The sequence below is a fragment of the Giraffa tippelskirchi genome, chromosome 8, assembly GCF_054371585.1.
Source record: "Giraffa tippelskirchi isolate mGirTip1 chromosome 8, T2T-mGirTip1v1.2.pri, whole genome shotgun sequence".
NCBI lineage: Eukaryota > Metazoa > Chordata > Mammalia > Artiodactyla > Giraffidae > Giraffa > Giraffa tippelskirchi.
In genome coordinates this window covers 159609521-159630035 of record NC_137282.1, presented here as the reverse complement: position 1 = coordinate 159630035, position 20515 = coordinate 159609521, and the positions used below count along the sequence as shown (strand labels likewise).

The following is a 20515-nucleotide window of genomic DNA, read 5'->3' as shown; positions in this document are numbered from 1 at the left end:
GCAGATAGAAAGTTCCATTATGTTATTTCTGTTGAAAAATAACCTCAGTGGCTTCTGGTACTTGAGATTCAGTCTAACTTTCAAATGAAACTTACTTTTGTATCAGAAAAAACATTTCCCTATAGGCTAATTGCCTATATTGTAAGGGGACTTGATCTTTTTTCATTCTTTAAATTACAGCTCATTTATTTAAAGGAATACTTGTCAAAAGAAAGCTTTAAGTACTGAGTTAAAAAAGCAGTGTTAAATAATTGAATTGACTGTGATAAAATTGCCTTGGTTTAAATAGACTAGTCTGTTTAATGAATTGTGCTTTTATAGGGTGAGATAAATCTAATATGAACTCAAGTGTTTCCACCAGAAATGCTGGATTTGGATAGATTAGAAGAAAGTCAGGATGAGGCACTTATAATAATTTAGTCATATTTGATTTTATTAAAATTGTACTTGATTATGAGACAGTGTTTTCTGCCAGATTAATGATAATAAACTCAAAATATTGTCAAGAACCTTTCATACATTTTGAACAATTCAGACCACTTGAAGAGGAAGTACCGTATTTGTTCTTTTTTTCTCACGTAGAAATAATAACTGGAGGCTTAATTAGGAACATAGCATTTAACTTCCAATTTTTAGAAAGAGATTCAACTTATAAGCCTTCAACATAGAATGGAATTATTTTGGCAATGAGACTGTGGCAGGAAATTAATTTCATATTTTGAAGTAAATTTGGCAGGGTTACTTTCCTGTTTAATGTTGAAAAGGATTTTTTATAACATACCATTACGCTGCCATGCAGTCAAGTCCTGTGTAGCAATGCTGGGTTATCACTTCAAAAGAGAAACTTAGCTGGAACATTATGTAGCCCTTGATTATACTTCTTGTGTTGTTAAGTGTTGAAATACATATTATGTGCTTAAAAACAGAGAAGCAACTCAAGGGGGGGAAAAACCCTCTAAAACAAGTACAAACATAAGGATCTGTTCTCATCAAAAAAGAATCATGAGCTAAGACTGGATCGTGTACTAGGCTGGCAATTCATTTTCAAGTTGGCTGACCAGTGGAAATGAAATTCTTTGTTACATAGATCAAGGCTGAAAGAAAGGAGGAGGGGAAGATGTTATCAGTTCACACATACTATTGAACTATTCCACAATTTAAGCGGTGACTTTTCTTTTTATCTGACCCACACAATTCTTATTTTAGTACTTATCTGAGAAGTAGCTTCTTAACTTAAGGCAAGATTCCTTTCACCATCCACAGAGAGACTTCCTGCTTGCTGTTTATGTCCTTCCTTTGAGGGGTTTCTAATGATGACAATGAAAAAATGAAGTCAAATTCAAGTTTAAAAAATGTAATTAGATCCTGATTTTAAAGTGTTGATCTAGTTTGTATACTAGGCAGTGAAATGGAGTGTTGATATAACCTGAAAAACTCAACTACGTTCTCAAATCTGATGATCTTTAAATAGACTTTTTTTTTTTAATAACCAAGCTTTTTGTTTTCTATCACGGAAGTTATACATGCTTTCTTGTCTTTTACACAAGACAAGAGAGAAGAAAATAAATATATGTCCATAAACTCACCCATTTATCAGGTACATTTAGTACCAATTTATTGAGCACCTGATATATGCAATACGTATCTTATGCCTTTATGGAGTCTGTGGTCTATTAGAGATAACAGATATTATGCACATGGTTACAAAAATAACTATATGACAACAATGGACTTAGATGCTGTGAAAACAGAGTCCAGGGTCCTCTGAAGATGCATAAAAGGGTGACCTATTCCAGAGTAGGGGAAGGGGTGGGATGCTGGGGGCATGTGTTTTAATCTGAGGTCCCAAGGAGAGTCAGTGTAAGGGAGTGGGGGTGGTGAATGAGGGGGTGGTATGGGTGTGACTGATTCTAGATGAAAGGATCTGCAGATGACCTGGTCCTGAGTCTGGAAGGCCATCAGCGTACTCCTGGAACAGAACCAATGAGTGGTGGGTGGTGAATGAAAAGGAAAGGGGCAGAGAGGAAGCTGGAACTGCAGATGGGAACAAGAGCACACGGGCTCTTTCCCTTCATGTTAAGGACCGTGGGTTCTATTCTGAGAACAACCAGAGATAAAGAATTTAGTATTTTGAATCAATCTCTCTTGCTGTTTCTCTTTCAACATGTTTTTAGAGGATCAAGCCTTATCACTGCTTGTAAACATGATTTTCTCACTTTATAATCCGTCATTCTATATTAAGTGTTCTCCCACAATGTATTTTTTTAAAGTACTGCTAATTAATTTCATTATATGAACTTTTTCATTATTTACTTAGCTGCACTCCTATTTTGTCCTTTTGCATTTTTAATTGTTTTTAGCTATTATTAACACTGATGTTATAAGCATTATCACAGATAAATATCTGCACACATTCATGACTGTTTTTTAAGGAAAAATTCACAAACAGTCCAAAGGGATTGCTCTGTCAAAGGAAAAAGCATTTGCAAGCTTTTAACATGAATTGCCAAATGGCCTTCCAGAAAGATTGGAACAGTTATTTTCAGGGTAGTGTAAAAGACCATCTGTGGGAAATATGCTTTTTGAACCTAAGTTACACAGATGACTGGGGGAAATTTTCAGTTTCTGTGATACAGATTTGAATAGTTATTTGTAAGACTGAAATCTGCTTGAAGGTTTGTATTTGATAATTAAGTTTGAGGTTTGTGTCTGGAAATCTATAAAATCCTGTCTTCTTATCTAATTGTTTTTAGTTGAGAATGACGTCCCCCCTGTGATATCCTTGTGCAGTGATCACTAAAATATGTTGTCAAGCTTCGAAATTTGTAGACAATCTGTAATTTTGAAAGTTTGTACAGGTAGAGAAAAATTTAACATGCGCTAAAGACATATATTTATAGAAACTCTGTTAATTTGAATTTGGGGCAAATTATTGAAATGAACAATTAACCCTCTGAGGCCATATCTAAAAATAAAAAGCATGAGAGAAATAAATGCAAAAGGAGATTAAAAGGTATCAAGAAAAATTAGAAAAGTATCTTTGTGCTCAGCATGATTAAGTCTAACCTCAAATGCTCCAAGCTATTTTTAAGAATTGCTTGAAATTTTTGACACTAGGACTGATATGCTATCACTGGGTTTCTCACTAATTCCACTTCTGACTCTTGGCAGCATACGCCAGCTTTGATCTGCCTCTGGCTCTTTGGCTTCCACATTCAAATTTTGTTCTCTCTAGCTTTTGCTCATTGCTCTTCCTAATGATTTTGGCTTCTCTGGATGTTTTGGTTTTCTTACCCTGTGCAGCATTAGATGGGCAGATTTTGCAGTCTCTCCTTCCTCTCACCCCAGTGTGGCTGCTTGGAAATCTTTTCTGGGACAGCCCTGGTCATTGCATTCTTGGGCTGGGGCTAATATTTGGACAAAGTATGTATTTTCTTAAACTGTTCAAGTACTTGTTTAAATTTCCCAGTACATCCTCAGCTATTTAGCATGATTTCCTTTTGTGCAATTTTTGCAAAAAAAGAAAAAAAAGTTAATGAAAGACACCCTTCTATGTTCTCCACACTTACAATTGATAGTTAGAGTGAGGTATACCTTTGAAGTAGCAAACTGATGTTTTAGTTGAATTAATAAATGGGACACAGTATGTTACAATGTGATCATCTTGAGAATGGGTATACTCACTGAACATGTATCTTTTTTTTTTTCTGAATGCTTTCAGCATTTCTCTTTTTGGAGGACAGAGATTTAGACCTGGTAAATGTTGTGAAATGTGAGTGGATATGTTCTTCCTCTTGTCCCTTTCTTTTATAAGCATGTGGACTTGTGTGCTGCTGACTTGCATAATCAGGTGCTAAATTAAGTGGCTAATGCAGCAAGGGCTCTAGGGATTTAGGAAGAGGGGGACGCTCATTGTATGTCTGAGTAGTTAGGGAAAGTTTCTTGGAGAAAATAAGCCTTGAAGAGTAAATATTTTTAGGTAGGTGGAAAGGAGAAAGCAGTGTTCAGATGAAGGGAACCATTTTGGCAAAATAAAGGAAATACATGACACTGAGAAAATTTTAATGAAGCTTTCAAAGTTTTGCCAACCTTTGTGCTACGGTAATTGACAATATGTATTTTTCTTCAGGCATAAAATTAATGCACTCAACTGACCCACCTCTTTTGGGAGGTGTGTGTTTTAACTGTAGTTTCTAATAATGCTGATGGCTCCTTTCTGCCTCAACCTGTTTTATTCTTACTCAGGAACACGTGAGACTCAGAGATGAAACCTTGAAAAGTTATTTTTGTACTAAGCAAATTGAATGAAGCAAATAGTTATCTAATCCTCCCATTTCTTCAGTCTTTCGGTTATTTTTTTGTAGTCTTTTTCTCCCTTTCTGCTTCCATAAAACGTTGATTAACTTTTGTTGGATTTTTCTTTGCAATTGTCCTTGTTTTCCTTTTGGCTCCTCACGTCTCTATGATTCAAACATGGAGTATGATGGCATTCTCTCAACTGGTCTCTGAGACCATCTCTCTCTACTCCAGGTCATAGATGTCACAGTCATTGAAATAGTTTAAAAATAATTGCTTTTATTTCATTTCTGTGATCAACCAATTCCTGTATTGGTTTTCTGTCACCTGGAAGATGTTCTCCACAGTCCCACCCAACTGCATCTCCCGCTAAATGCTTTCCAATGGCCCTGTCACTCCAACATTCATTCCAAGCTCACTGGTAGAGGGGCTTCCCTGGTGGCCCAGGGGCTAAGGCTCCACACTCCCCATGCAGGGGGCCTGAGTTCCATCCCTGGTCAGGGAACTAGATTTCACATGCCGCAATTAAGACTCAGGGCAGCCAAATAAATAAATGCAAAAAAAAAAAAAAAAAGCTCATGGGTAGTTACATCTCCCTTTGGCTCCCTCCCCAGCTGGAAGTCTGCAGCTGCTCCCTTCTGAATTCATCGTGGTCAGTTTCAATGTTTGCTTCCTTCTTCACTGAGCGAAAAGTCTCAGTGTAGATCCTACAACCTGGATGATCAGTTTTGTTCACAGAACTTTCTTCCATTATGTTCCAAATGGACTTCAAACTCACATGGCACTTATAGTCTAGCTTGTATTATTATTCAAGCATTTACAGGCAGACCTCAGTGATACTGTGGGTTTCATTCCTGACTATTGCAGTAAAGGAACTATTTCAATAAAGTGAGTAATACAGTTGTTTTTTTTTTGGATTTCAATACACATAAAATAATGTCTATTATTGTAGACTATTCAGTCAGTTCAGTCGCTCAGTCGTGTCCGAATCTTTGCGACCCCATGAATCGCAGCACACCAGGCCTCCCTGTCCATCACCAACTCCCGGAGTTCACCCAAACTCATGCCCATTGAGTCGGTGATGCCATCCAGCCATCTCATCCTCTGTCGTCCCCTTTCCTGCCCCCAATCCTTCCCAGCATCAAGGTCTTTTCCAATGAGTCAACTCTTTGCATGAGGTGGCCAAAGTATTGGAGTTTCAGCTTCAGCATCAGTCCTTCCAATGAATATTCAGGACTAATTTCCTTTATGATGGAATGGTTAGATCTCCTTGGAGTCCAAGGGACTCTCAAGAGTCTTCTCCAACACCACAGTTCAAAAGCATCAATTCTTTGGTGCTCAGCCCTCTTCACCGTCCAACTCTCACATCCATACAGGACTACTGGAAAAACCATAGCCTTGACTAGATGGACCTTTGTTGGCAAAGTAATGTCTCTGCTTTTAAACATGCTATCTAGGTTGGTCATAACTTTCCTCCAAGGAGTAAGCGTCTTTTAATTTCATGGCTGCAGTCACCATGTGCGGTGATTTTGGAGCCCCCCGAAATAAAGTCTGACACTGTTTGCACTGTTTCCCCATCTATTTCCCATGAAGTGATGGGACCAGATGCCATGATCTTAGTTTTCTGAATGTTGAGCTTTAAGCCAACTTTTTCACTCTCCTCTTTCACTTTCTTCAAGAAACTTTTTAGTTCCTCTTCACTTTCTGCCATAAGGGTGGTGTCATCTGCATATCTGAGGTTATTGATGTTTCTCCCGGCAATCTTGATTCCAGCTTGTGCTTCTATTAAGTATACCATAATATTATGTCTTCAAAAATGTACTTACCTTAGTTAAAAAATCCTTTATTGCTAAAAGATGCTAACCATGATGTGAACCTTCAAGTGAATCATAATCTTTTTGCTATAGTAACATCAAAGAGAGGCCTATGTGATGATCACAGATCATCACAATAAATATAATACCAGTGAATAAGTTTGAATATTGTGAGAATTACTAAAACGTGGCACAAAGTGAGCAAACCCTGTTGGACAAATGGCGCTGATGGACTTGCTGGATGCAGGTGGATTTGCCACAAACCTTTAGTTAGTGAAAATGCAACATCTCTGAGGCACAGGAAACCAAAGTGCAATCAAACACGGTATGCCCGCATGTGGTTGTCCCAGTTACAAGATAACCTCTTTGAAGACAAAGCAGATTTTCCTTTTTTTTTTTTGAGTTAAGTTTTATTTGGGGGCAAAATGGGAATTGTGGTCTAAGGTAGTTCCTCAGATAGCTCTGAGAAACTGCTCCAAAGAAGTAGTGAGGGGAAGGTCAATGTATAAGATTTTGGTGAAGGGAGTGTTCAGTGCAGTCAAGTGCTTTTTTAATGAAACGCTTTCTGCTGGTCACGAGGAGCTGATGTCACCATGAAGGGATTTAGCGCTTTTCTAGGTATGAGAAGATGCAAGGATTAGGATCATGAAATCAGTTCCTGAAAGTATCTAACCATTTGAAGACCTGCTCCACCTGTTTCCCTGGAGCACAGAGTGTCTCACTCTCCACCCTGAGCTCCCTTCAGGGCAGGTCAAAGGTCAGCAGCTGCAGTAGCATGGGATTCAGCCTCCACCGGGGCAGATGGCAGATGCTCTTGGCAAGTGCCAATTTGTGGTTGACAGGGTCCCCTCCTGGTAATAAATTCAATCATACTTTGGGAAGCATTTCACAACCATTCTGTTCCACATTGCTGGGAAGGCTCATTCCTAGCTTGAGAAGATTTTGCTGTTAGGCCTCTCCATGTGCTATTACTGGACTGGGTCTTAATAGTCAAAAATCTCCGGACACCTGTCTTCTAGTTGTGGTCCAGGAAAGTGTTCCCTCTTGTTGAATCTTCCCATATCTAGAGTTACACTATTACAATTGTTGATCGCAAAGCTGATTTTCTATTCCCCTGCCCCTGAGTGTCAAGGACAGTGTTTGCCTACCTAGTAGGGCTAATTAATGACATTTACGATGGTGATGCTAAACATGCCTAGATGAGTAGGCTCTTTAGAGAAAGTAGGCTATCAAGATAAAGTCCAGGACTACAGTCTGTTTCTTGCTTTTGTTGTTCAGTTGCTAAGCCATGACTGACTCTTTGCAACCCCATGGGCTGCCTCACGCCAGGCTTCCCTGTCCTTCACTATCTGCTGAAGTTTGTTTCTTAGGTATCCTCCAAAGGTCATGTGTCTCAGTGGTATGGTAGTAGAACAAGTGAAAAAGGAGAGGCTGAGAGGGATACCTGCTTTTCATACTCTGAGTGCTCAATCTGCCTGCCTTTCTTGGGGAAGGTCACGCCATTCACCAGTTGCCATTCATCTTGGTGTCTTCAGTAGCATTTTGGAGGTTAATAACTAAAGCTACCACTTATCCAGTGGGTCCTCCGTGCCAGGCATTATGCCAAGTATTTTGTATGAGTTATCTCACTTAACTTGATGCTCTTCCTGTGAGTTGGACATTATTGTATCCATTTTGTAGAAGAGAGACTGGAAGCTTTCAGACGAACATCATACAAAAAGTAAATAGTAAGGCCAAGATTGTAATTCAGTTTTGTTGTTTAGTTGCTAAGTCATGTCCTCCATTCTTGCAACCCCAGGGACTATAGCCCAGCGGGGTCCTCTGTCCATGGGATTTCCCAGGCAAGAATACAGAAGTGGGGTGCCGTTTCCTTCTCCAGGGGATCTCCCCAACCCAGGGATCGAATTTGCATTGGCAAGCAGATTCTTTACCACTGATCCACCAGGAAAGCCCTGTATATATTCAGTCTGGGGCTGGATTAAACACTTTTCTCTCTCTCCTGCAAATTTCTAGTAACAAGATTCCTTAATGGTCCACAGTAGAATTCAAGAACTTCTGAACAGCTGAGAGGGAAGTGTAATGTGTATGAGCAGGAGGACCAGCTTCCTTTTGGGGGCAGTGTGAGTCCTCCATTACACAGGTGACAAGAGGGAGCCGAAAGAGGCTGTCCTTAAAACAAAATGAGCACTTATTCCGACCAGGTGGACTATTGAAAGATTTATAGATAGATATAACATTTGCTGGTACACTGACCTGTTACTTCCAAAAATAAATCATTCTTATTTTCCTGTTCCTAGTCGCAAGATTGCTGATTTCCATGAAAATGGGGAAGCACTGAAAGTGGGATGCAGAAGATCAGAAACTGAAAGCATGAAAGAAAGATCTGAAAGGATGGAGCATTTTAGAAAACTGATGAAGGGAAAGATTTTCATTATCCTGCTTCTCCTTATTCTGTCACTATGAACTTTCTCCACAAAGGAATCTATCTTCCCAAGTAGGAAAAATGAGTTTTTAAAAAGATAAGCCTGAAAAAATTAATTTAAACTTAGCCATATTAGGGTAGCATTAAGGCACTCCCGGGTACATTTTATTGGTCCATTAATATAGGCCCCGAGTGGTTGAATACACCTAAGGCATGTACTGTATTAATGAACCAATAAAACATGCCCTGGAGTGCCCTAATGATATATTACAACCATTTCTATTACATACATAAATGCACCATTTGCTGGCTGTCTTGAATAGTTTTAAAGAAAATCTTCAATTAACCAAAAATATTGCATCAAGAACTCTTACCCACAATACAAAAGAGCAACAAAGAATCCTGTAATTAACTTACTGGGCTAGTTACCCAGCGAGGTGATTCTGGATTGATTTAATCTTTGGAGCTCTTTTTTCACTCTAATACTTTGGAAGAACTAGTTCTTTGGACTTCAAATCGGACCCTTTCAGGAAAGGAAACAGATGGAAGCTGACAAAATTCATACTGATCTCCTTTCTTATTTAAAATATGCAACCCTGACTTGTGGTTATGAAATTAAATAGATATTAATGGCTGGATCCAAATATTAGCCTCATGCATCCACATTAATGGGTTTCCTTGGTGCCTCGGTGGTAAAAAATCTGCCTGCCAATGCAAAGAGACACAGGAGATGCGTGTTTGATCCCTGGGTCAGGAAGATCCCCTGGAGGAGGAAATGGCAACCCGCCCGGTATTCTTGCCTGGAGAATCCCGTGGACAGAGGAGCCTGGCGGGCTGCAGTCCAAGGGGTCACACAGAGTCAGACATGACTGAAGTGACTGAACACACATGCATGTCCACATTAAAAGAATATCTTCTAGTCACTTGGGGGAATTTTTTGCAGAGCAGTAAGGAATGCTGCACATCCATAGGCAAACATGACAGGGTTGAGAACAACATGTGAGATCTTATATAAATGTCTTCTGCTGACCAGTGGTGTTCCATTCTTATTTAGCTCTGTTTGCCCTGCTGTCTTTGCCTGGAGGCTTGTATATCGACACTTTTCTATGAGCAGAAGAAGCTGGAGAAGGGAGTAGAGAGGAGAAAGAACTATAATAAAGATTATAATGGGTATCATTTGTTTAGAGATGATTATGCATCAGACAGTGTTCTAATTGTTTTTACATCTATTGTCTCCTTTAATCTTTGCAACAACCCTATGAGAACGATATGGTTCGATTGGTTGTGTAGATGAAGTATTTATGATTACAAATAAGAACTTTTTTTAGTGGTGGAGCTTGGTTTGACCCAGATTATTTGAATCCAAATGGGTAATGCAAAACAGAGAGAGAAATATTAAGTTAGTGCTCTCTTTGGATTGCCAGAATCTTTTTTTTTTGCTGTGAAAGGATTGCCAGAATCTTTAGGGTAGACGTTCTTTCCACGCTTTATATACCAGCATATTACATCCTATACAATATCCCTCATCTCTACTCCCTCTTAAGAGGGGCACAAAGGTGGAGGAGAGCCAGCTGCTGGACCTGAAGAAGCCTCTTGGCAGAGACTTTGAGAATACAAAGTGGTTTCGTGATATGAGATCCAGTGGGATTGGGCATATTGCAGTGTGGTTAGATACTGCTGGCCAGAAATAAAGTGAAATGTTAAGGTGAAATGTCTTATCGTCTGATGATGGGTGGTGAGAGCCAGACATCCTCCCATCTCCACTGATGCTGTGGCACTGAGTAGACCTCCTGAGACTGAGATGCAGCTCTGGGATCTGGGATAATGAGCAGATAGAGAAAGGCTTCAAGGCTAGCGATAGTCTGAAAAAACAATGCACTGATCCGTTAACCCAGAATTTGACCACTGGACTGAATGGGAGCTCAAGATAAAAAGTTAATTGCTAAAAAAAAAAAAAAGATAAAGTAGCACTTTTTTGGTATGCCCATATTTGAGGCCTGATATTTATATCCTCAATTGTTTTATTCCTAGACATTTTAATAGCTACAGCTTTGCCTCCTAAGAGAACTTGACTCTGAAATGTTTAAAAAGGTCACTGAAATGGCTTCAGTTATTGTTTGTTTTAGAGTCATAGGGTAAGTGACAAACCACCATAAAACTAAACTTTTTGAGCAATTGCTTTTTAGCTAAATTTCTTCTTTAAAAAGGTCCATCAAATACCAGGAATTTTATGATTTTGTAGGCTTCTTCTGAGCCAGTTTTCCCAGCTGGATTTTATAATCCTGGAGAACAGTTGCTCAAGGGTCTTCCCTGTCTCCATTTGATTTTTGCTCATAGTTTATATTTGCCTTGGACGTTTTGTACTCAAATGATATAATTCTATTGGCTTAGTTTTCTGAAAAGCTTGATCCGTGTGTTGAAAGATATACTGTGCTATTATTTGCCCAACCATTAGAATGCAAGAAAATTGGTAAAAATAAGCCCTACTGAATTAAAAATGATTCTGAAAAATCTACCAAACCATTTATACGACAGTATTTTTTAAAATACCACATGCACTGTTTATAAACAATTGACCTCGCTTTATTTAAAGTGGCCACTAAAGGTTATTGTTTTTTTAAAGACCATTAGGTTGGTGTTATTTGTAATGAAGTGGTAATTTAATAGCCTACAGTAAATCTGTCATCCAATTTCAGTTGGTAGATAACTTGCACCAGGCAAGGCCACCGACTTTATTGACTGATTCACCTGTTGGCTTTTGTTCAGGAGCATCCAGGACATCAGCTCTTTTGCGAAGCTGACCAGATGAGTCATCTCGGTGTGGTCACCGTCATGTAACGAAGCAGCGCCAACATGTGGGAGATAACAGTTGTGGCCGGACATTTGCAGTAAGTAATTGTGTGAACGTATAATCTCATTGTTCTTACTTTAAAAAAAAAAATTAATGGTGGTTTTGGTGATGGAGGTGTCTTTGCTGATTCTAATCACAGCATTTTAAATGTTTGTGACGGTTTAAAAATTTTTGAAGCATTCTTTTCAGGTAGTATTATTTTTGGGTCCTTGCTATAAATCTACAGCATGCATGGGGACCATACCACCCTCGTTTTCAGGTGAAGAAATTGTTACTCAGGGAATGAAAGTGGTTTGCGTGCATGTGTGCGTGCATGCTAGTTGTTTCATGTAACCTTCAAGCAAAGGTACGACTCTTTGTGACCCTATGGACCATAGCCCGCCAGGCTCCTCTGCCCATGGGATTCTCCAGGCAAGAAGAGTGGAGTGGGTTGTCGTGTCTTCTTCCAAGGGCTCTTTCCAACCCAGGGATCGAACCTGTGTCTATTATTTCTCCTGCATTGGCCAATAAGTGTTAGTCACTCAGTTGTGTTCAACTCTGTGACCCCATTGACTGTAGCCTGCCAGGCTCCTCTGTCCATGGGATTTCCCAGGCAAGAATACTGGAGTGGGTTGCCATTCCCTTCTCCAGGGGATCTTCCCGACTCAGGCATCAAACCTGGGTCTCTTGTACTGGGGGAAGATTCTTTACTGTCTGAGCAAGGTAGTTTATGTGCTAAGTGGCAAAATGGATTAGAACCAGGTCTTCTTATGAGTAATCAGGAGGCCTTGTCATTCTCTTCCTCACACAAAGACTTGGCTATCAACAGGTCAAAACAGAGGGTCCAGAGTCCAGGGTGGTGGGCTGGCTGTAGCTGCTTAGATGAAAGCAGAGGGAAGGAAAAGTTGTTTAAATAATAAACCTCATTTACATTTTGGGCATAGATATTTGCTCTTCATTTTGTAAAACACCGTAGGATAAACTGAAAATTCTTCTGAGTGGATGATTTTCATAGAGCAGAGATTCAACTGAACCTCAAAACATAATGGAAAAACTCAGGAATCCTAGGACTCTAATTCAAAACATTTCAACCCTACATTAATTACCTAAATTATTTTATAGTGGAATATAGGTAATGATTCACAGTAACAAAAGTAGGAGGTAGTCATGGGACAGAGTCAGAAGTGTTGGATACAGTGCCAAAAGGCCTGAGTTTAATATGAAATTCTGCCACCTGAATTTGGTTCAATTACTTTGTGGCTTAATTTCTTCAATTGAAAAACCAGGAATAGCAATTCCTATCTCATATAGGCGTTACGAGAATGAACCTACTATTACAGGAGTTACTCACCCTTGGATAGCTTTTAGGGTATCATTGACCCCTCCATAATTGAATGCAGCAGCATAGGTCTAGGTACATAACTCAAGGAAGAGTGTTTTATTATTGTCATCAGATTCTCAAAGGACAGATTCTCAAATGGCTAAGAACTGCCACTCTATATGAAAAGGATTTTAAATTATGTGTGCTATATGGATATTAGGATTCAAGGATAAGAAAGCAATGCTTGGGAGGGAAAAACAAAACAGTAATTTCCAGAGGGAGGAAAATGTGAATTTGTCTGTAACGAACTTTGACTGGCATTCTATAAGATGATTTGGTAAGTCAAATTTATATAAAACATAAATTACCTATAATGGCAAAATTACTTTCATTTATAATCATTTTAAATATAGGCTTGTTAAATAGTGCTTTTGAACATATTCCATAGATAACAATCTGGAGTTTACTAGTTTCTTCCCCTGCTTGAAATTTTAAAGTATATATTTGAGATCCTTTCATCATTTTCCTTCAGTGATATCATTGAACACTCAGTACAGGATTAAACAGGTTCTCTCCGGTTCCAAGCAGGTAAGTCAGCTGTTCACCTCTTACCTTGACTGACTGGATTTATTAACACACTAGAAACAGTCCGTACTCATCTCTTACCAAGATCCAGTATTTGAAATCACTAATCAATTCTCAATAAACATTCTTTTTATGGAGATGTTCTTTCAACACATTAAACAAAAATAAACTCAATCTTGGGTAGAGTTGAGGGAGATAATGTGGGGAAAAAGAAATAGTATCGAATATCTTGCTTTAGAAAATTTCTGAAGTACTAAAGGATCAGTACTGCATTTTAAACATAGTCTGGGGCTGGGCAGAGGAGCAACAGATTTGTCATTTGGAGGTACTATTGCTTTCTCAGATATAAAGGCCTTATTGTCTGGGGACAGGGTTTTGTTGTGTAAATAATGTTGAGTTGATAGTAGAATTTAGATCTCCCAGACTCTTCCCTGATGCTGGCAAGGCCCAGTGTGGTGGAAACCACTGTGGTTCAGGAAGAATGCTACGTTAACAATGCAATGTTTTATTGATAGAAAAACTAAACCAGACACTATAGGCAAAAATAATGTCAGTCAGTGTCCCAGCAGGAGGCAGATGGCTCACTGCAACAAAATAATGCAAGGGGCACCGAAAAAAGGGACTAATTACAGAGATGTCGGGGGGGTCTTAGGGGGACCGTCAAGGAGAGGTGCCCCAAGGCTAAGAACGCTAGGCCGGTTCACCCCCAGGTTCGAAGGGGGTGAGTAAACTGGAAGGAGAAAGCGTCTTGTGAGGAGCCACCCTGAGAGGAGCCTTCGCCTTCTTCGGGGAGACTGAAGTGACCTCACAGAGAGTGAGTGAAGGCTCGTAAAGACTCTGTTCCCTCTCGCTACTGTCTCTCATCTCCTGCCAAGTCTCCCTGATGGTTGGTGCAGAAGCCAGGAGGCAGGAGAGCTTGTTGAAATACTCTATAATCAGGTTTCCTGCAGCAGTGGAGGGTGGAGGGTGTATCTTGGGGGCTGGAGGGGGCAGAGAATAGAAGATATGTGTTAGCGTTCTGCTGTAAGGACCAGAAACTCCCCACACTTGCTGGCTTAAAATCCCACAGGCTTCTCATTCAGGCTAGTGTTCAACATTGGCTCTACTCACTATGGGATTTGTCAGCAGAAGAACACACAGAAGCAGCCAAGCTTAAAATGTCTGAATCGACTTCTCCGTCAGCCTTCCTGGTGGTTATTTGGGAAATATTATTGGTAGCCTATGCGGGATTTATTCCCAGCAATCTTTGCCTTTGAGGATTCAGATGAAAGGATCACCTCTCACCATCACAGTGTTATTCATAGCAAACAAATGTCATGCTTTCTATCCAGAAGAAACCACTCAGAACACAACAACTTTTTCCCTAGTGTAGCGGAAGTGACCGCTGCCTTGGTCCTCACCAGGTCTGTATAGTCGAGTTTGACTTCCACCTGCTGGGAATGGTTTCCCTTTGCGGACTGGCTTCCCCTGGCCAGTGGAGCCTGCCCTGCCTGGATGTGCAGCAGGCTGAGAGCTGGGGAAATACCGCCCCCAAGGAGCGGTCCTCAGTCCTAGACCCAGAGGAGGGCGCTCATCCGTGCATGGGAGAGCTGTGAGGTGCCCGTTCTAGAGGCTCTCTGACATTTCCTAGGGTCACCGAGGGGCAAGTGCCGACTTTTATTGACTCCCTTCCCCGTTCTTTACTGTGTTGGTTCTCATAATTAAATCTTTTAAATTTGATAGGAAATTCCAGTATCTTATTTTGTAGTAAACGATGACTCTTCGTTTGTATCTTCAGCATGTGTACTTTAATCAGGTGGTGGATTATTCCTTCAGTCTTTGGTAGTAACTGGAAGTGGTATCGCTTTGTAAAAGATTTTCATTTCAGAGAGGAGTGTTCACCTTTACCATTTAGCATAGTGAGTTAAGTGTTGATCGTTCCATTCAAGGAGAGTCATAATTTTTAGTGGTAAATAGTGGGGTTTTGGCGGCTCAGACGATAAAGCGTCTGCCTACAATGCGGGAGACCCGGGTTCGATCCCTGGGTCGGGAACATCCCCCTGGAGAAGGAAATGGCAACCCACTCCAGTACTCTTGCCCGGAGAATCCCAGGGACGGGGGAGCCTGGTGGGCTACATCCCATGGGGTCGCAAAGAGTCAGACATGACTGGGTGACTTCACTTTATGACTCTTCAATTTTTAGTACATATGGGAGCATTTCAGTATGTATGTAGCCTCAAGTTTCTTATTTGAGTTTTTCTTGGATTTTAGTTTTTAGTATTTGTGTATTCCATTGTTCTGATTTTCTTTATCAGAGATTCCAGTTTTACTTCTGTACGTCTTCTTTGTCTTTTATGTTTATCTCTCTTAGTCACTGAACAATGACTGCTTTACAGACATATTTTTCTGCTGTGTCTTCATAATATACATAAATGTATGTATATGTATTTATGTGTTTATTTATTGTTACTTATTTTAGTTCTTTATTTATTTAAATGCGAGTGGTCTCAATTCTTTTCTGTTGCTCATATTGAAGCAAGTTGGAGTTTTCTGTACTTTAAAGAGAGATTCTTGTGTAGAGGATAGAAGTGGGTCAAGCTAGGTTTTCTAGTATTTGAGCTCTAAGCCTCTCTCTCTTTTCTTTGTATTCTATTGTTGGTGCATAGTATTAACAAGGCAGTGGAGGTCAAAGATTTATTAAGGTGAAACAGTTTTAGAAACAAAAAACTTTTTTCCCCTAATATTTTACCCTGTTTAACTTCCACAGTACTTAGTTTGTTTTTTCTAAAATGTGATGAAAATATAGAGATTTTTTTCATGCTCTAGGTTGTTATGAAAAGTACACGTCTCTGATTTTCAATTTCAGTGTAATGTTGTAAATCACCTATATCATAAAAGTTATAATCCAAGAGACTTGTCAGCCTGACTATGACACAGGTTAACTCCCGGACAGGTGAGGTGGTGGGAAGAAGTGTAAGCTGGACACAGAGAGTCGATTTAAGGTGCTTGTTCTAGGGGCAAATAGAAGGTGGATAGTCACAAACCGGTTCGACATAACTTTTGCAAGATTTGTTTTCTTTTGGAAAAAATAGGCATGGTAAATATCCATTTCCAGGAATGAATCTTGTAACAGGAAGGACAAATGCCTGTAAGATCTGATCATAGCTGGTGCTTAAACTTCATAGTTTAAGGGAAGTCCTATTCTTTTCCCTGTTTATGAATTGCTATCATAGTTCGTCTTTTACCTTTTGAATATTTTGATTTCGGAATGTTTTATTTCAAAAGCCCAAGTTACTGTTTCTGAAATGCCTTTTTCCTCCTTGAATAAGAAAGCAATTCTAGAAATTCAGGATTTGATATTTCATCCTTGTCTAGAGATGACAAGGATTGAATTTTTCCCTTTGTTTTTACTTAGGTATTTAAATATCTAAGTGAAAGTGTCGTTGCTTAGTTGTGTCCGACTCTTTGTGACCTCATGGACTATAGCCCACCAAGCTCCTCTGTATCCGTGGAATTCTCTAGGCAAGCATACTGGATTGGATGGGGTGGACTGCCATTCCCTTCTCCAGGGGATCTTCCCGACTCAGGGATTGAACCTGGGTCTCCTGCATTGCAGGCAGATTATTTACCATCTGAGCCACAGGGAAAGCCTTTTAAATAGCAATATTAATTTAGAAATGTCTGACACTTCCAATGCAGATTCATTTACTTCCAGATTACACATTGATTGTAAAAGAGCAAAATTATACACTCACATTCACTTCACTATATTGTTCATTGATTATCAAATAATGTCTGACCTAATGAGCTATACCAATCATTGACCTGCTGCTGGGTTTGTAAAGATAATAAAATATGTTTTGTCCATGAGGAACTCACAGTCTTTTTTTTTTTTTAATTAGTTTATTTATCTATTTTTTAACTTTACAATATTGTATTTGTTTTGCCATACATTGACATGAATCCACCATGAGTGTACATGTTTTCCCCTTCCAGAACCCCCCTCCCACCTCCCTCCCCATCCCATCCCTCCTGGTCATCCCGGTGCACCAGCCCCGAGCACCGGGTATCATGCAGAACTCACAGTCTTGATGGAGAGACAGATGTCACACATAAAACTTTCAATGGCGTGAGCTTTAATAGAGTTACAAAGAAAGTAGACTTGAAGTTAAAAGGATAAAATAACTGTATGAAGGATTCACAAAAGGCATCTTAGAAGAGATGGCATTTGAACTGAGTCTTAAAGGAGAAGTAGGTGTTTCCACTTGAAGGTGAGAAAGGACATTTCAGAAGAAATATCATGATTATTATTGTGGCAGATTTAATGTGCTTAGAAAATAGTGGAGACTTCAGCATAACTGGAATTTAGAGGCTGGAATGTGGTCACTTGAAGTAAGTGGACAAGAGTGTAGGTAGCATTAGCAAAGATGCACTAAGCCAGAACTAGATTGGAAGGGCTTTCAAAACTAACATAAGGAATTTGGGTCTAATTCCATACGCAGTAGGAGCCAAGAGAGAGTTTAAAGGAAGTGAGTGACATAATATTAGAAAAATAGCTAGCGTCTGCCGATACCAACTAAATACCTGCTATCTTGGTCAGGAATTCTGAGACAGAAAGTTTTTCTAAAAACCTGGGCAAGAGATTAGAAAGTCCAGAACTAGGCATGAGGGATGGAAAGAGGACTGGATTTAGGGCATTTCTATTCTAGATCACTCAATAAAGAGAATGTTTAGACATTAAAAGGTTTTAGGACACGTGTATGTATCAATGCTCTCTGTTCATCCTGCCCTCTCCTTCCCCCACTGTGTCTACAAGTCTGTTCTCTATGTCTGCATCTTCACTGACGCCCTGGGAATAGATTCCTCAGTACCATCTTTCTAGATTCCTTATATATGCATTAATATACAGTATTTGTTTTCCTCATTCTGACTTACTTCACTCTGTATAATAGTCTCTGTAAAATTAGGTAACCAGTGGCGATTTGCTGTATGATGCAGGGAGCTCAAATCAGGTGCTCTGTGACCACCTAGAGGGGTACGATAGGGTGGGAGGGGGGAGGGAGGCTCAAAAGGGAGGGGACATATGTACCCCTGTAAGGTAGCATTTAACAGAAGGCTTCCAGTATGCTGCTTTTGGTCTTGCATAAATCCTTTGTTCCTCATAGCACGTGAAAGCAGGCCCTGGAGGAACACCACGGGGTTCCCAGAATAATAGGAATTTATGCGTCTGTTCGTATGGAAAATAGCTTCTCCATACGGTAAATAGCAGCCATTTACTACTCTTTTCCCTTCTGATATGGAAAGTAACTTTTACAATCCCCTCCCTTGAAAATGATTCTAGCCTCCAGCTTCCTGAATAACTTCTAAGATTTTTTATCCCTGTCTCTGCTAAAAAGGGCTATCTTGTAAGAGAGTATATACATGCCCACAATATGTTGAATAAACACCTTTGTTCCACCAGAGCATTGGTCCCCGAGTCTTTCTTCATCTCTCTCTCTCTCTCTCTCTCTGTCCCCTTCAGGCGGCTCAGCCTCTTTTCTTCCTTCTTTCACTTTCTTATTGGTCGACTCTGTACCCCCAAGTTCCGGTCCATTGAAGGACCACAACATACCCCTATGGCTGATTCATATGGCAGAAACCAACACAATATTGTAAAACAATTATCCTCCAATTAAAAATAAATAAATTTAAATTTAAAAAAGAAAAGAAGTTTTAGGAGGAAACATCAAGTGAAATAATGGTACATGAATTTCATATACCGAAACTTAAAAATCTTTCAGTTGAATTTCAGCTTTTCCCAAGGGGGCATATTTTGAATAAACCTCAATTTTTGGCCTGCCAAGTTATTTTAAAATGTTAATAATATTCAAAAAAGAAGAGTAAGAAGAGTCTTTTCCTTCCAAAAAGAGTGTGAATGTCCACTCTCACACCTCCCTAAATATCTACAACAAGGAGCAATTGATGTAGGCTCATCTGGATCTCCCAGAGGCATCAGCGCTTTTAATGTCAGAGAAAGCAGTCCAATAAAGAGGAGCCTGTTCCCACAGTGCTTGCCAAAGTCCAGGCTCAGAGAGCAGAAGTTACAGTTATTCTTTTCCCAGGTTTTACATTTTCAAGAGTATGATAATAAAAAAGAAAAACAAACTCTCCGGTAAACTGTATTTAGAGCTTCATGGACCGTAAAATTTTCAAAGTCTGTAGCCAATGTTTTCTCTTTGCAAGTTAGCATATTTCTGGAGAACGAAATGTGTACAAGACACAGGCCTGTGGAAGACGGGAGTGGAGCAAGGAGGTGAGTGAGGGGTCCTGAGGCTGTTGCTCATGGTTCTCTAGTGGATCCTCACTCCTACAGGCAGGCTACAGAAGGCCTTCCAACTCTCAATTCGTGGGGATAACTCTGGTGGATATATGATTTTCTTTTTCCTGGGGACATGGCTCATAGCTTTCATCAGCTGCTACAATCTTAAATTAGAGCTAACAATTTTTGACAGTATGACAAGACACATACATAGAGTGACTATCAATATCGTTGCTGTTGTTCAGTCTCTGAGTCGTGTCCGACTCTTTGTGACCCCAGGGACTGCAACACACCAGGCTTCCCTGTCCTGCACCAATATAGATCAGTGTATAAGGGCAAGAACAGTGATTAAAATGACAAGTTCTTGGTACCTTAGAAGAGGTGATGAATTTGTCTCCATCAACTTGGGAGTAATCTATTTAGCTATGTATATTTATAAAGCTTGTTTAAATACTCAGCTTTGGATATGTTCACCTCTCTGAGCCTCCTAGGTTTGTTGTGAGGTAATTTATGTAGAACAGTTTGTATAATCCTTGGAAAATATTTTAATTATATATTTATGAAAAATATGGATATAACATTTGTTACATGTGTGTATGCATGAAAAGTGAAAGTGAAGTCGCTCAGTCATGTCTGACTCTTTGCGACCCCATGGACTGTAGCCTACCAGGTTCCTCCACCCGTAGGATTTTCCAGGCAAGAGTACTGGAGTGGGTTGCCATTTCCTTTCCAGGAGATCTTCCTGACCCAGGGGTTGAACCCCGGTCTCCCACATTGTAGGCAGACGCTTTACCGTCTGAGCTACCAGGAAACTCCAATGTGTGTATGCATAGTCGGTATAAATATAAAGCTTGAGCTTAGCGAATTGTTGAGGATTTTTCATATTTCATTTATGATCATCTCCTCTTGGAAGTGGAAGAAAACAGCTTAAGTAACAAGAATGTTTATATTCTGCGACTTACCTTTTTTG

General features: G+C 39.8%; 1 long non-coding RNA gene across 4 annotated transcripts in view; it reads left to right on the top strand.

Moving 5' to 3' along the window:
- Window positions 1–20515, top strand: part of LOC145518748 (uncharacterized) — a 228610-nt gene that overhangs the window by 67322 nt on the left and 140773 nt on the right. For 3 of the 4 annotated variants that reach the window (XR_014063252.1, XR_014063256.1, XR_014063248.1), the window contains exon 3: window positions 11299–11420. This is a non-coding gene — a long non-coding RNA (uncharacterized LOC145518748). Of the gene's footprint in view, window positions 1–8407; window positions 11421–20515 lie in introns of all 4 variants that reach the window. The other variant, XR_014063249.1, reaches the window with a different exon arrangement.